We start from the raw sequence: 582 nt of genomic DNA on the forward strand, positions 1-582 counted from the left end.
CAAAGGATCCCCTACAGAAACATTTTTTCTTTAATTCTTTCCCATTATAATATAAACCTCAGGAAAGTTTAGTGTCTGACTTTGCCGATTTCTAATTCTGGTTAGGGTTTGTCAATATATTATCCTGGAAATCTTAAAACAAATTTTCTGGTAAAAACCATGCAAACACTGGTTTCACTAATCATTTGCAAAGCTTTGCAAGAACATTTTTGAAACCTTTTTCATCACCCCCCCCCCTCCCCCTAAAGAAAATGTAATTACCCTCACTTTGATATAATAACATAATCATACCTTTGAGAAACCCCTAGTTGAGCCGGATGTAGAGACCTCACTGTAGCCAGTCTCTACACCATCATCATGTATTTGCCGCACCTTCAGCATCAAGAAGTTGTCTGTTACCCAGAAGATAAGTGCCTGTGGAAAATAATTAATTCTCTTAAATCTGCACAGTGTACATAGTGATAAAATAAGTTATATCATAGTATGGTCCTATTTCTTACAATGAAAAACTGATCATTCAACATCTTTTGATTTTCTTCCAAATATCAGTGAGAAAGAAAATATATTGCTAAAAAGCAGGGG

Source organism: Penaeus monodon, chromosome 34, assembly GCF_015228065.2.
Source record: "Penaeus monodon isolate SGIC_2016 chromosome 34, NSTDA_Pmon_1, whole genome shotgun sequence".
Taxonomy (NCBI): Eukaryota; Metazoa; Arthropoda; class Malacostraca; order Decapoda; family Penaeidae; genus Penaeus; species Penaeus monodon.